The following is an 8,291-nucleotide window of genomic DNA, read 5'->3' as shown; positions in this document are numbered from 1 at the left end:
TAGCGAGGGCAGGGAGGAACACACAATCTGTAACGCGGCTTGGAATCGCCCTTTAAATACTTGGTCTTTTGCTTTGCTTTTGGCATTATTGAGCTGTATTAGCGATCTTTTAATGGCTAAGAGACAGACAACAATAAATAGGACCAACGGGACAGACTTTTTAACATGCACACACAGAGCGCTTGCTGACAGAGCGAAGCTGAAGCCAGCTGCACGGCACGTGCTTATATAGCTTCCTGGTCGCTACGTCACCCCGCTCCGTGACGTCACGCCCGTCCATTGGACAGTTTGCACACGATGTTCAGAGCCGGTCTCGTCAGGGACGTTCCCCAAAGCGATATCGACGCAGCTCGAGTTCCCGAAAAGGAACTTATGTTAGGACTTCAATGATCAAGATTGTCAGTTTACAGCTTTCTGAGTCCAGTAATGCTGAAATAGTACTTCTGTTCAAATGAAGTGAAATCTAGCCCAAATCTGCTCAAAAGCTTGTCTCTCTATTAGAGAAAGCTGTTTCATTCAGTATTCAGTGCAAATCTTGCCAAACTGATAGATGCTTATGCCTTATGAAGTACAATGTTTTCTGCAATGCTGTAAGACAGTTTTTAATGTGTTAGAAGTTATATACACAAAAACGTCCCAAGGTTACGCATGTAACCCTAGTTCCTTGAGGGAACGAGACGCTGCGTCGTAAAACGCTTTGGGGAACGTCCCTGACGAGACCGGCTCTGAACATCGTGTGTAATCTGTCCAATGGACGGGCGTGACGTCACGGGCAGGGTGACGTAGCGACCAGGAAGCTATATAAGCACGTACCGTGCAGCTGGCTTCAGCTTCGAGTAGGGAAGCAAGCGCCGACAGGGGTGCCGGGAGTATGGCTCTGCGACGCAGCGTCTCGTTCCCTCAAGGAACTAGGGTTACATGCGTAACCTTGGGACGTTCCTTTTCGGGAACTCGAGCTGCGTCGTAAAACGCTTTGGGGAACGATATGCCAACGCTGCCAGACTACCAAAGCCCTGCCTAGTGTGTATCCGAAGAGCACAGCTTAGGACGAGAGAACAGAAGAGCCCGGAGTGGCTCGCATATCAAGATCGTAGAATCTGACAAATGTAGAGGGCATGGACCACCCCGCAGCGTTGCAGATGTCCAAGAGGGACACACCTGCTAAGAAGGCCTTGGAGGCCGCCATACTCCGAGTAGAGTGAGCCTTGGCCCCCAAAGGGGGGGGAATACCAGAGGACTCATAGGAGACGTTGATAGCCTCGACTATCCAACGACTAAGGGTCTGCTTGGTGGCAGGAGAACCCTTATTAGTAGGACCGTAGCATACAAGCAATTGGTCGGACTTTCTCCACAGGGCAGCTCTGTGGACGTATGCGTTCAGTGCTCGCACTGGACACATACAATTTAGCTTCTCTTGGTCTGGCTCCCGAAAGGGAGGAGGACAAAAGGCCTGCAGTACGATAGGTTGTGGTGTTACAGAGGGAACCTTTGGAACATAACCCGCTCGAGGGTATAAGAATGCTTTGGCCATACCAGGGGCAAAGTCTAGATAGGTAGGGGCCACCGAGAGGGCCTGGAGATCTCCAACTCTTTTTAGTGAGGTGATTGCCAGTAACAGGGCAGTTTTAAGTGTCAGATGTCTATCTGAGATATCTTGTATTGGCTCGAATGGAGCTTTACAAAGAGCCTCTAGAACCACAACCAAATCCCAGGGGGGAATACGGGACCGTACTGGAGGTCTCAGCCTCAGTGCACCTCGGAGGAAACATGTAACTAGGGGGTGTCTACCCACTGACTGACCATTGAAAGGGACATGGAAAGCAGCTATGGCCGCCACGTACACCTTTAAGGTGGAGTGGGATAACCCCGCAGAGAGCCTAGCTTGTAAGAACTCCAGAACTGTACCAACTGGGCAGTTAACAGGGTCAAGGTGGCGATCTCTGCACCATGAAGTAAAGAATGACCACTTCAGGGCGTACAGTTTCCTCGTAGAGGGAGCTCTGGATTGGAGTAGGGTCTCAACAACCTCAGTTGAGAGACCAGCTGCTAACAGTTGTGCCCCCTCAGGGGCCACACCCACAGCTTGACGACTCCGGGCGAGGGTGAATATTTTGCCCTACGCCTGAGAGAGCAGATCTGTCCTGATCGGAATCACGCATGGAGAGCCGTCGAGGAGAGAGATCAGATCTGCGAGCCATACTGGGCTCGGCCAGAACGGGGCTAATAACAATAGACGGACCCCGTCCCGGCGTACTCTCGCCAGAACTCCCGGGAGCAGAGCGATAGGGGGAAAAGCGTACAGACGAAGCCTCGGCCAGGTCTGTACCATAGCGTCCAGTCCCAGAGGAGCTGGATGAACTAGAGAGAAACAGAGGGAACATTGCGATATCTCTTGAGTCGCAAAGAGGTCCAAGAAAACTCTCCATATCTACTTCACCACTTTGGGGTGAAGCCCCCGGGTCTCGGCCCCTGTCTCGACAGTATGTCTGCTCCCACAGTCAATCTCCCAGGAATATACACTGCTCCGGACAAGAGGAGTTTGTCCTGGGACAACAGAAGGATCTGATGTGCCAGCTTGTACAAGGGGCATGGATGCCGATCTCTCTGGTGACTGATATAAGAGATCGCCAATGTGTTGTCGGTGCGCCCCAACACATGGTGACCTCTCAGGTCTGGGAGGAAATATTTCAATGCTCGATGCACAACTAGCATCTTTAGACAACTGGTATGCCATGTCAGATGGCGACCACTCCACAGACCGCGGGCAGGGTGGCCACATATGACCGCACCCTAACCGGTGAGGGACGCGTCTGTCGCTAGCGTTACACGGCGACCAAGAGCTCCCAACACCGGGCCCTGATTCAAGACCCAAGGTTTCTTCCATATGTCTAAGGCACGAAGGCATCGCCGCGTGACCTGAATAGTTCAGAAAGGATTTCCCCTCGGGGAAAACCCCTTGGTCTTGAGCCACCACTGTAGGGGCCTCATGTGCAGCAGGCCAAAAAGGTATCCCGTTGGACGCAGCTGCCATGAGCCCTAACAGTCTCTGAAACTGCTTGACAGTGAGTGACTGGCCATATTTGACTCTCTTGACTGATGTGAGGATCGACTCGATCCGAGCAGGAGACATACGTGCCTGCATCGTGGTCGAATTCCATACTATGCCTAGATAGGTGGTTCTCTGAACTGGAGAAAGTACACTCTTCTTGGCATTCAGTCTCAAACCCAGCTCCCCGATATGGGCGAGAACGACACCTCGATGTCGAACCGCCATCTGCTCTGATTGAGCTAGAATCAAGCAATTGTCGATATAATTTAGAATGCGGATGCCCTGCATACGGAGGGATACCAGAGCCGCATCTACACATTTTGTGAACGTGCGGGGTGAGAGTGCAAGGCCAAAGGGAAGTACTCGATATTGGTAGGCTTTGCCCCCGAAAGCAAACCTTAGAGACTTCCTGTGTTGTGGAAGGATGGAATTGTGGAAGTATGCGTCTTGAGACCTATTGCGACAAACCAGTCCTCGGATCTGATTTGGGCTACGTCCTGTTTGACAGTGAGCATTTTAAACTTCAGTGACACAACTGAGAGGTTTGGATGACGTAAGTCTAAGATCGGACGCAACCTCCCCCATCCTTCTTTGGAACTATGAAATACCGGCTGTAAAATCCGGATTCCCTGTCTAGAGGAGGGACCACCTCGATGGCCGCCTTCCTTAATAGGGTATTCACTTCTTGTTCCATCACCAGAGCCTGCTGGGGGCCGACTACTGTCGGTGTAACTCCATTGAACGTCAGCGGGACCCATTGAGATACATTTGGCAGTAGTTTTCACGCTGCTAACTGATGTACTAAGGGAATCAGTCTCTCGAGACTGACCTCTGGTGTAAGAGGCCCCCGAAGGGGCGGCGAGCGTCTCAGCTCCGCTACGCTCACGGGCGGAAATAACTGAGAGCAGTGCTCGCTGGAAGCCGCTGCACCCTGAAACTCTTGCAGGGATGGCAGACCCACCTCCCGAGGGCACTGAGGTGAGACGGGCACCGTGTAATGAGGTGGACACCGCTCTACCCCAGTAGGGGCCGCCCTCTGTAGTCGTGACCGAAATGCGTCACGACTTTTTGGCCGTTGAACTCCCAGTCTGCTCTTTCAGACTAGGCTGGGAAGTCACTGGCCCGGAGCGTTGCTTCAGCCTCTGGTCCCGTTTCCTTAAGCGGGGAACACGGGTGGCAACACTCTGTTTGTACGCGGAGGGGGCTGCTCCTGCCCAGCAGTCCCTCCAGTACATCTAACTTCATGAGTCAAATAAATTGTCATTATATTCCTCAGAATTTAATGCAATCAAACAATCAGACAAGTAGACACGGTCTGGATTGAGATAAAATTCACATAGAAGTGATATTGACCTCCTTTAAGTTAGATGATGGTCATTCGATTCCTCAGAATCTAATGCAATTCAACAATCAGACAAGTAAACACGGTCTAGATTGTGATAAAGTACACATTGTAGTGATATATTGACTTCTCAATGTCATTAAATTCCTCAGAATTTAAAATAATCAAACAACCAGACAAGTAAACACGGTCTAGATTGTGATAAAGTACACTTTGAAGTGGTAGAACTAACTCCTGCTTATTAAATGGAGTTTAAATAACCAGACAAGCGGTCGGGTATGGAAAAATTCACATCAAAACTGAAAATGATGTAATACACGCGTTGCCTCGACAGCGCGCTAGAAGCTTAGTCACACAAACAATATTAATCCCCTCAGAGATTAAATAGCTGCTCATTAACACTACCCGTATAAGGCATAACACTGTTTGTTTTATACTGTGCTTATGCAACTTTATGTTTGTGCAACTACAAGCTCGCCAACGCCCTCCGTGTCAATCTCCTCGGAGAAAGAAAGGCAGAGCGTCAAGCCCGATGCTCGGGGGGGAAGAGCCGAAGCTCGGGCTTCCGAACCCCGGAATCAGGCAGATCTGGTGGATAAGGTAGGAGATAAGGACCTGCCCGTCTCCATTCCTTCCAGCAGATCGATCCGCGAACCCAACGAATGCCGGCGCGGCTCCGCCTCGGCGAAAGCGGAACCGGCATCGCGAGGAACGCTGGCGAAGGATCACTTCTCGAAGAGAGCCCTCCGGGATCGAAGCGTCCGCATTGGCACTATCGTTAGCAATGCGGGCAGTCGGCCCCCTCGAGAGCTGACTCAGCGTGCTTCGATCCCAGGCAAGCCACGCACAAACTGTGTGTATCCCCACTCGTAATGTAGCGAGGGCAGGGAGGAACACACAATCTATAACGTGGCTTGGAATCGCCCTTAATATGTTGGTCTATGCTTTTACTTTTGGCATATTGAGCTGTTTTAGCGATCTTTTAATGGCTAGGGACAGACAACAATAAATAGGACCAACGGGACAGACTTTTGACATGCACACACAGAGCGCTTGCTGACAGAGCGAAGCTGAAGCCAGCTGCACGGTACGTGCTTATATAGCTTCCTGGTCGCTACGTCACCCTGCCCGTGACGTCACGCCCGTCCATTGGACAGATTACACACGATGTTCAGAGCCGGTCTCGTCAGGGACGTTCCCCAAAGCGTTTTACGACGCAGCTCGAGTTCCCGAAAAGGAACTAATGTTAGGACTTCAATGATCAAGATTGTCAGTTTACAGCTTTCTGAGTCCAGTAATGCTGAAATAGTACTTCTGTTCAAATGAAGTGAAATCTAGCCCAAATCTGCTCAAAAGCTTGTCTCTCTAATAGAGAAAGCTGTTTCATTCAGTATTCAGTGCAAATCTTGCCAAACTGATAGATGCTTATGCCATATGAAGTACAATGTTTTCTGCAATGCTGTAAGACAGTTTTTAATGTGTTAGAAGTTATATACACAAAAACTAATGTTAGGACTTCAATGATCAAGATTGTCAGTTTACAGCTTTCTGAGTCCAGTAATGTTGAAATAGTGTTTCTGTTCAAATTAAGTGATATCTAGCCCAAATCTGCTCAAAAGCTTGTCTCTCTAATAGAGAAAGCTGTTTCATTCAGTATTCAGTGCAAATCTTGCCAAACTGATAGATGCTTATGCCATATGAAATACAATGTTTTCTGCAATGCTGTAAGACAGTTTTTAATGTGTTAGAAGTTATATACACAAAAACTAATGTTAGGACTTCAATGATCAAGATTGTCAGTTTACAGCTTTCTGAGTCCAGTAATGTTGAAATAGTGTTTCTGTTCAAATGAAGTGAAATCTAGCCCAAATCTGCTCAAAAGCTTGTCTCTCTATTAGAGAAAGCTGTTTCATTCAGTATTCAGTGCAAATCTTGCCAAACTGATAGATGCTTATGCCTTTTGAAGTACAATGTTTTCTGCAATGCTGTAAGACAGTTTTTAATGTGTTAGAAGTTATATGCACAAAAACTTATGTTAGGACTTCAATGATCAAGATTGTCAGTTTACAGCTGTCTGAGTCCAGTAATGTTGAAATAGTGTTTCTGTTCAAATGAAGTGAAATCAAGCCCAAATCTGCTCAAAAGCTTGTCTCTCTAATAGAGAAAGCTGTTTCATTCAGTATTCAGTGCAAATCTTGCCAATCTGAAAGATGCTTATGCCTTATGAAATACAATGTTTTTTTGCAATGCTGTAAGACAGTTTTTAATGTGTTAGAAGTTATATGCACAAAAACTTATGTTAGGACTTCAATGATCAAGATTGTCAGTTTACAGCTTTCTGAGTCCAGAAATGTTGAAATAATGCTTCTGTTCAAATGAAGTGAAATCTAGCCCAAATCTGCTCAAAAGCTTGTCTCTCTAATAGAGAAATCTGTTTCATTCCAGTATTCAGTGCAAATCTTGCCAAACTGAAAGATGCTTATGCCATATGACATACAATGTTTTCTGCAATGCTGTAAGACAGTTTTTAATGTGTTAGAAGTTATATACACAAAAACTAATGTTAGGACTTCAATGATCAAGATTGTCAGTTTACAGCTTTCTGAGTCCAGTAATGTTGAAATAGTGTTTCGGTTCAAATGAAGTGAAATCAAGCCCAAATCTGCTCAAAAGCTTGTCTCTCTATTAGAGAAAGCTGTTTCATTCAGTATTCAGTGCAAATCTTGCCAAACTGATAGATGCTTATGCCTTATGAAGTACAATGTTTTCTGCAATGCTGTAAGACAGTTTTTAATGTGTTAGAAGTTATATACACAAAAACTAATGTTAGGACTTCAATGATCAAGATTGTCAGTTTACAGCTTTCTGAGTCCAGTAATGCTGAAATAGTGCTTCTGTTCAAATGAAGTGAAATCAAGCCCAAATCTGCTCAAAAGCTTGTCTCTCTATTAGAGAAAGCTGTTTCATTCAGTATTCAGTGCAAATCTTGCCAAACTGAAACATGCTTATGCCTTATGAAGTACAATGTTTTCTGCAATGCTGTAAGACAGTTTTTAATGTGTTAGAAGTTATATGCACAAAAACTTATGTTAGGACTTCAATGATCAAGATTGTCAGTTTACAGCTTTCTGAGTCCAGTAATGTTGAAATAGTGCTTCTGTTCAAATGAAGTGAAATTTAGCCCAAATCTGCTCAAAAGCTTGTCTCTCTAATAGAGAAATCTGTTTCATTCCAGTATTCAGTGCAAATCTTGCCATACTGAAACATGCTTATGCCATATGAAATACAATGTTTTCTGCAATGCTGTAAGACAGTTTTTAATGTGTTAGAAGTTATATGCACAACAACTTATGTTAGGACTTCAATGATCAAGATTGTCAGTTTACAGCTTTCTGAGTCCAGTAATGTTGAAATAGTGTTTCTGTTCAAATGAAGTGAAATCAAGCCCAAATCTGCTCAAAAGCTTGTCTCTCTATTAGAGAAAGCTGTTTCATTCAGTATTCAGTGCAAATCTTGCCAATCTGATAGATGCTTATGCCTTATGAAGTACAATGTTTTCTGCAATGCTGTAAGACAGTTTTTAATGTGTTAGAAGTTATATGCACAAAAACTTATGTTAGGACTTCAATGATCAAGATTGTCAGTTTACAGCTTTCTGAGTCCAGTAATGTTGAAATAGTGTTTCTGTTCAAATGAAGTGAAATCAAGCCCAAATCTGCTCAAAAGCTTGTCTCTCTAATAGAGAAAGCTGTTTCATTCAGTATTCAGTGCAAATCTTGCCAAACTGAAAGATGCTAATGCCATATGAAATACAATGTTTTTTGCAATGCTGTAAGACAGTTTTTAATGTGTTAGAAGTTATATACACAAAAACTTATGTTAGGACTTCAATGATCAAGT

The sequence above is a fragment of the Carassius gibelio genome, chromosome A25, assembly GCF_023724105.1.
Source record: "Carassius gibelio isolate Cgi1373 ecotype wild population from Czech Republic chromosome A25, carGib1.2-hapl.c, whole genome shotgun sequence".
NCBI lineage: Eukaryota > Metazoa > Chordata > Actinopteri > Cypriniformes > Cyprinidae > Carassius > Carassius gibelio.
The sequence above is the reverse complement of the archived record's forward strand: the minus strand, read 5'-3'. Positions refer to the sequence as shown.